Genomic DNA, 7,137 nt, shown 5'->3' with positions numbered 1-7,137 from the left:
GAGAAGGGAAGGATCTCAGATAGTATTTGATTGTATAAGGGGTAGATATTCAGGTTAAAAGGAAGAATTTGCCATCCCCAACAGACGTTTAAACAAAAGCTCCATGAATCTTCCTTTCCAAATGAAGTCTAGGAAGTAAAAGTTTTGGCTAGAGGAAAGTTTAGTGCTGTGCATGGGAAGTGGGAACAAGTCCAAGCAGGGGGATCTCTGACAAGAAATGTAGGCTTCTTTTCACTGCCGCTGTTACTGTAAACACGTCTGCAATAAAGCCCAACTACAGGAGCAGCAGGATTTCTCCTTCTGACACAGCCAACAGCAATACAGAAACACACCTCTGATCATTCCTGTTCTGTGGGGGAAGATGAGGCTGTGGCTGGAATCCTTCTCTGCCAACCAGCCTTGTAAAAATGAAACAATCCCTTTGTTAGGGAGGGAGGGGCAATCTTCCTCATGTCTCTCTCTGCTGGAAGCACAACAGAGTGGAGCCTCCTTTCTTACTTCCCTCTGCTTGAGAGAGGGCAGACCTGACAACATTAGGTGGCATGCCAGAGCAGGCGTAAAATGTGGCAATGATACTGCAGTGTAAAATTGTCCAAATCTAAGCTACTCTGATTGCTAACTTACATTCCCTAAAACTGAAGCGACATAAGACCAGTTACCCATAGTATTCATCATAATTTCCTTAGTCATTTTCCACTGTACTGTGCACATTTCTTTTCAGTAAGGGTTTTTTACTGATTTTGTAACAAAAACATACAAAGAGTTATATTTTCAACACCAAACCAGAATATACTAATTAAGGGTCAAATTCTGCTCCCTTACTCATACTGAGTTGCATCTTACTTCTTGAGTAATATACTCCTGCCACCCATTGAGGCTACCTGACAAGTAAGGCTACTACTCAGCAGGAATAAGGGTGGCAGACTCTATTCCTCAAGAAGAATATCTGTTTTTCCCAGATATTTTTAGCAAGTGGCACCAGGATGTCTTGTGTGTGTCACATGCTTATGATTTAATTGCTTAAAATCATTAACTATGTAAAATATGGGGAAAAATAACTTGACACAATCACCAACTTCTATGGATCAGATCCTCAACTGTTGTGAATTGGTATAGTTCCTTTGAGGCACTGCAGCTACGTCAGTTTATACCAGTTCAAGCTCTGACACAATATGCAAAAAGAAACAGCAAATCTCAGATACTGTACACACATTAGTAACTGCAAATACAGAATTTACAAACACACATGAGCAAATGAAATCGGTATGTCATGACCACTGATTAGCAGCATATAGAGCAGGGGTGGCCAATCTGTGGCTCCGGAGCTACATGCGGCTCTTCAGACATTAATATGCGGCTCCTAGTATAGGCACCAACTCTGGAGCTGGAGCTACAGGCGCCAACTTTCCAATGTGCCAGGGGATGCTCACTGCTCAACCCCTGGCGCTGCCACAGGCCCTGCCCCCACTCCACCCCTTCCCACCCCCTCCCCTGAGCCTGCAGTGCCCTTGCTCCTCCATTCTCCATCCCCCAGAGCCTCCTGCATGCCACGAAACAGCTGATCGGAAGGGAGGGGGAGGTGCTGATTGGCGGGGCTGCCGGTGGGTGGGAGGCGCTGGGAGCGGGGTAGGGGAGCTGATGGTGGGCTGCTGACTTATTACTGTGGCTCTTTGGCAATGTACATTGGTAAATTCTGGCTCCTTATCAGGCTTAGGTTGGTCACCCGTGATATAGAGGAACCCTAAAAATCAGTCATATACGTCTAAAAAAGATGATCAGATGCCCAGTCTCTAACTCATCTTTATTCATCACCATTATGATTATTTATTAGTTATGTTACTCTTTCCAAGCTGGCCTGCTCAGTTCCCCATTTCAAGCCAGTGCTCTGATGCCATAGGGATGAGTACTCTGAAGCTGCTCTAAATTATATCACAGGCTGGGATACCCCTGAACAGCCTGAGAATATGGAGATTATTTATTTATTAGTGTTTCTACTGAGATAGTGCCTAAGGATCCCAATCAGGAATCAGAGCACCAATGTACCAGTCTCTGTACAAACCCAAAAGCAAAGACAGTTCTTCTTAAAGAGCTCACAGTGTAGGATTTTGACACTGTACAACAGGTGAATAAATGGCAAGGTTTAGGGGGCAGTAAGGACAAAGTAATATAAAAATGCATCTGCATAGGTTAGTGGTGTCAGTAGTCACAGGAATACGAGGGTCTAAGCCCCATGGGGACATGATAAAAGGGTCAGCCATCTCTACTGGCAAGTGCTGGAAACAGTCTTCCCTGTAGATAATGCAGGGAAGAGGTTCTCTATGCCTTTTCCTCAGAAGAAGACACAGAGATAGTTATGTAACTTCATTTCATTTTTCCATTCACTTTTTTCATAGCATTTTCATATGTGGCATTACTGATCACAATGGGATTTTTGTATATTGTTAACTAAAACAAATAGAACTGTTGGGTTTTTTTAAGAGAGAGTGAATTATAAGAATTTCTGGACATGATAATGGAAAGATGGTGGGGAAGATACTAAAATATTTTTCAACTCAAAAGTACCAAACCCATCTTCCATCATTTAAAATAATAATATTTTTATTGACAAAGCATCAGCATACACTCAGTTGAAGTGGTTGGGCAATACACAAACAGATTGAATCTAATAGCGTAAACATCATAAATAATTTAAAGCTAACTAAAATATTAAAAAGCAAAAAGTGGCATAATTACAAAACAAAATTCACTGGTTAAAATTGACGATCCAGGTGCTCAGCTGGTGTAAATCACCATAGCTCCATTGACTATGCCAGTTGAAGATCTGGCCTGGGAATTTATAATTAATGTTTAATATTAGCATATTATTTAAAATGAGGTAACGTCACTTTAAATGCTATTAGCTGTGAGAATGAAACCAAACCCTGACACTGTCCTTTTAGCTCTTTTTCACACATTGCATGCTGTTCCTCATACTGAGTGAGGAACTTGTTATCCTGAAAAGTAATTTTTGTAAATGGGATTTAGCTTACATTGGAGGAGATTAGTTCATAGCTAGAGTTGTATGACAGTTACAAATCCCTTGACTATATGTTGATCGTTGCTGTTTGGGCATTTTTATGCTGTTGCTGTATTGTACTGCTAATTTGTATCACTGGTAACTTTAGCTACAGTTTACATTTATTCCCTTCTGTCTTGATATTGTGCTACCTTTTCTGTTTGACATTCTCAGAAATTGGTTTCACATGTCTCATTGTCTTGGTTACCTATATTTTGTTTGACTTGTTCTTCTTCTTTGGTAGGTCTACTTTATGATTGAATATGATTCCCCATGATGTGTATTTTTATTATTTTTTACAACACATACTTGCTGTATCCAGGAATGGTTCTCCTGTCTTGGTGTGTTACAACTAGAGATAAACCAATATTGGATTTTTAAAAATTATTTTATTTTATTTTTGGTCACTGGAACTTCTAGGGTGGAAAAAACAGTTTCAGATAGAATTGAAAATAATTTTTTTAAAATTTTCAGCAAAATGTTTTGTTTGACCTAAAATGAAACACTTCATTTCAATTTTGAGCACTTTTGAGCATTTTAAATTTTTTAAAATAAAATTTCTAAGCAATAAGTAGTTTTGAATTGAAAAAGCAAAACATTCTATTTAGAAAATGTGAAAATGTAACATTTTGAATTTTAGAATTTGTTTTAGAGTTTTTTTGTTTTGTTTATTGGTTGGTTAGTTTTTACCAAAACAATTCAGCAAGATCAACACAAATTCATAGAACTATTTGGTGTTGCCAAGTCTGCATTTTCCGCTTAAAAAGTTTTCATAAAATTATTTTATCCAGCTCTAGTTACGGCTCTTATTTTGCAGATCACTCTTTCATCCAAATAATACAGCCATATGTGATTTTTTTCTTGTTGGGTGTTTTTGTGAGACTATTTTTCTTGAAAATTAATAATGATTAAATTTAAAAAACCAAAGCAATGCTTTAAGAACACTGGTCAGTGGGCGGCTGTTCTTCATTGTTGTCATTTAAAGAGACAGTTCTGCAGCTATGTTCTTACATTTTCACAACCAGGAAGTATACAAGATTTTTTAGTTCATTTTATAAAACAAATATCCTTAATCGTTTCTCCTGATGTTAGGTTTTTCCACTTCCATTAGTGGTCAGTCTTCTCTTCCTGGCCGTTCACGAGTCTTTTCTTTTGCTGTGTACATAAACTGTTAACATTAATGTGAACTGTCCTGTCATGTAAAAAATTATCATGTCCCAGATTTTTAGTGCATTCCTGCAGTCTTTGCTTTACCTGGAATAAGTGCTAGGGACTGACTTGTTTCTTTACCAAAGACCCTGGTGACTGCTACTACTTATATAAAGTAAACAAAGAGGGGAGATTGCAGGCAGGAAAAGACCTTCAGTCTGTGGCTAAATTGCTGTTGATTTGAGCAGGTAACATAAGGTCAGAGGTAAGGAGCGGATGTAAATAACATTTGTGTAAAATGTGCTCAGTAATTCCAACTGTAAGACAAATCTAGGGTGATAAGAACTGTGCTAACTGAGATCAAGTCCATTGTCTGGAATTGTACATGGCAGTTTGTGAACTTGGGCTGAATTTACCAGTCCCAGGAAACCTAGAGAAGGAAATTGGATATTAAATCAATGTGATACTAGTAATAGTATCCTTGAATTACTTCAGTACGCTAAAATTGAGTCTGTGAAAGTCAGTCCCACAGGATACTACTCTGTAAACAGCCATGGCCTTCACTCACACAAGTGGCTGTGAAGTATTTGCTTTGTCCAATCAAGTGTTTATGAAAGCAGGTGGGGCTCTTAGTTCTGCTGAGGTTCCGTGTAAATCTGGAAAAAGTGGAGGAATTTACTTTTGATAGGAACAAACTACTTACAATGTTGGTGATGCTTAACCACGTCAGTAAATGCCCTCACCACTCCATTAGTTATTTTTTATTTTCAAAGCTTCACCAGGGGGCTAATCCACTCTTCATCTCCCTGGATGTGGAGGCCCCCTTGCACAGCCAGTGTAATTCCACTGTAGGTGTACAATCTCCCCCCACGCTCCCCAGCACACATGGGAAGCACGTGGGCAGCACCATCCCTCTGTGCCATCTGGCCTCCTCTCCTGTACACCTAGCCAGCCACGTGGGCCTGTGCAGAACTAGTAGACAGAGCCTTGCCTCTTCTCTTCCCCACCCCCACTGGGTGATTTGTGGCTTTGGGGAAGTCGGGAGATAGCAGTCTCTATACTCCCACAACAAGTACAGGAATTGTGATGTCCCTGGCCCTTGTGCAGGAAACTGAAGTTGGGAATGGCTACTTGCACCCTCCCTCAGCCCCACACAACTATAGCAGGGCCATGGGGAATCTGGCCAGAAGGGCAAGACCCAGCTTGTCCTGATTCGCTTGTGAAAGCTAATGGGATCCAATCTCAGTGTTGTTTGGCAGTAGAACAGTTTATGTTTGTAGAGAAAACATTATTTATAACAGCTCAGGTGAAACTGTCTATCCTGATTTGTTGTGTACAATTGGGTTTCATAGTATTTTTTGACCGGGGCGGGGCGAGTATCAGAGATATTATGTATTTACTTCTTGCAACCAAGAATTAAAGCAGCTCTGAGAAAAAAACATTTAAATTGCTATTATATTATTTTACTGTATAACATGCCAGCTGTAATTTCTTATGTCATTTCCACAGCCTGCAGGAAAAGACCATTAGAGCCTGTGTACACTTAATTGTCAAGTAGGTAAGGAGGGTGAAATAGCTCTGCGGAATTAATAGTGCAAAGCTTATGATCACACTGCTCATGAACATCCAGCGGTTGTTCAACAAGGCAAACAGAGACACACACATTGCCCCAGATTTAATAGAGGGGTTTGAAGAGAGAGTGTCATGGATTATCAAATCATCATTAAACTCCATAGTCTCCTGTCACTTGTCTGACATATTTTATCAGGATCGCCATATAATTCAGATGTAGGATGACCAGATGTCCCGATTTTATAGGGAGAGTCCCGATTTTTGGGTCTTTTTCTTATATAGGCTCCTATTACCCCCCCACCCCTGTCCCGATTTTTCACACTTGCTGTCTGGTCACCCTATTCAGATGCCTAAGGTTATATGCCTGTTGTACCACGTTGCTCCTTGACAGTTTAGCACAGGGGTGGGCAAACTTTTTGGCCTGAGAGCCACATCTGGGTGGGGAAATTGCATGCAGGGTCATGAATGTAGGGCTGGAACAGGGGGTCGGGGTGTGGGAGGGAGTGCAGGGTGTGGGACGGGGTGAGGTGTGCAAGAAGGGGCTCAGGTCAAGGGGTTGGGATGTGGGGTGTACAAAGGGGCTCAGGGCAGGGGGTTGGAGTGTAGGGGGCTCAAGGCAGAGAGTTAGGGGGCTCAGGGCAGAGGGTTGGGGTGCAGGAGGGGGTGTGGAGTGCGGGAGGGGGCTCAGGGAAGGGGGTGGGGTGCAGGAGGGATGCAGCAGTGAGCTCAGGGCAGGGGGTTGGGGTGTGGGAGGGGTGCGGCAGGGGGCTTGGGTGCAGGCTCCGGCCCGGCGCCGCTTACCTGGAGCGGCTTTGGGGTGGCAGCAGCACACAGCGGGGCTAAGACAGGCTCCCTGCCTGCCCTGGCCCTGCGCTGCTCCCGGAAGCAGCCGGCACCACGTCCCTGTGGCCCCTGGGGGAGGGGAGAGAGGGCTCCACGCGCTGCCCTCGCCTGCGGGTACCTCCCCCAAAGCTCCCATTGGCTGTGGTTCCCCATTCCCAGCCAATGGGAACTGCTGAGGGCGTTGCCTGCAGGAGAGGGCAACACACGGAGCCCTCTGCCCCCCCGCCAGGGGCCGCAGGGACGTGGTGCCAGCTGCTTCCAGCAGCGGCGCAGGGCCCACGGCGCCACGGGGGTGGCAATCCTGCGGGCCAGATCCAAAGCCCTGGCAGGCCAGATCCGGCCCGCGGGCCATAGTTTGCCCACCCCTGATTTAGCAGTACATAAGGAATGGGAATGTTTAACATGAGCAATTTAACTGTATTCTCTTGTGAAACTGAACAAATGTCCAAACAAATGTACAAGTTATTAATACTCCTGGGCTAAATTCCCTGTAAGCTGCGCAGCAGTGCAGCAGCTTA

Source organism: Emys orbicularis, chromosome 7, assembly GCF_028017835.1.
Source record: "Emys orbicularis isolate rEmyOrb1 chromosome 7, rEmyOrb1.hap1, whole genome shotgun sequence".
NCBI lineage: Eukaryota > Metazoa > Chordata > Testudines > Emydidae > Emys > Emys orbicularis.
The sequence above is the reverse complement of the archived record's forward strand: the minus strand, read 5'-3'. Positions refer to the sequence as shown.